The sequence below is a fragment of the Malurus melanocephalus genome, unplaced genomic scaffold (genome assembly GCF_030028575.1).
Source record: "Malurus melanocephalus ecotype Western Australia unplaced genomic scaffold, MMel_1.1 scaffold_1136, whole genome shotgun sequence".
Classification (NCBI taxonomy): domain Eukaryota; kingdom Metazoa; phylum Chordata; class Aves; order Passeriformes; family Maluridae; genus Malurus; species Malurus melanocephalus.
This window is the reverse complement of record NW_026624368.1, coordinates 47,788-48,855: the sequence shown is the minus strand read 5'-3', so window position 1 is coordinate 48,855 and position 1,068 is coordinate 47,788.

The following is a 1,068-nucleotide window of genomic DNA, read 5'->3' as shown; positions in this document are numbered from 1 at the left end:
AAAAATTGTCCAAAATCCACGAATTTACAGGAAATCTCCTCCATTTCCTCTCATTCCAAGGACAGGGTGTTGCGTCCCTTTCCCTGTCCCATTTCTGATGGAGTTTTCCCTCTCCAGAGCTCAGGCTGAGGTTCTCCTTCTCTTTATCCCAAATAAAAATTGTCCAAAAATTCAAAGATTTAGAGGAAATCTCCCCCACCTCCTCACATTCCAAGGACAAGGTGTTGTGTCCCTTTCCCTTTCCCTTTCCCTTTCCCTTTCCCTTTCCCTTTCCCTTTCCCTTTCCCTTTCCCTTTCCCTTTCCCATTCCTGGCACAGTTTTTCCTCTCCAGAGCTCAGATCAGAGTTTTCCCTCTCTCCATTCCAAATAAAAATTGTCCAAAAATCCATGAATTTACAGGAAATCTTCACATTCCAAGGAACACAAAGGGAGCCACCTCCCTTTGCCTTTCCCATTTTAGGCACAATTTTTTCTCTCCAGAGCTCACGTCAGAGTTCTCTCTCTCTCTATCCCAAACAAAAATTGTCTCAAATCCAACGATTTTCTGAAAATCTCCACCTCCTCAAGTTATTCCAAGGACAGGATGTTGTGTCCCTCTCCCATTCCAGGCACAGTTTTCCCTCTCCAGAGCTCAGATCAGAGTTTTCCCTCTCTTCAGCCCAAATAAAAATTGTCCAGAAATTCAAAGATTTACAGAAAATCTCCACCACCTCCTCGCATTCCAGTGACAGGGTGTTGCCTTCCTTTCTCTCTCCCATTTCTGTCACGGTTTTCCCTCTCCAGAGCTCAGGCTGAGGTTCTCCTTCTCTTTATCCCAAATAAAACTTGTCCAAAAATTCAAAGATTTAGAGGAAATCTCCCCCACCTCCTCACATTCCAAGGACAGGGTGTTGTGTCCCTTTCCGTTTCTCTTTTCCTTTCCCATTCCTGACACTCCTGAGAGTTTTTCCTCTCCAGAGCTCAGATCAGAATTTTCCCTCTCTCCATTCCAAATAAAAATTGTCCAAAATCCACGAATTTACAGGAAATCTCCTCCATTTCCTCTCATTCCAAGGACAGGGTGTTGC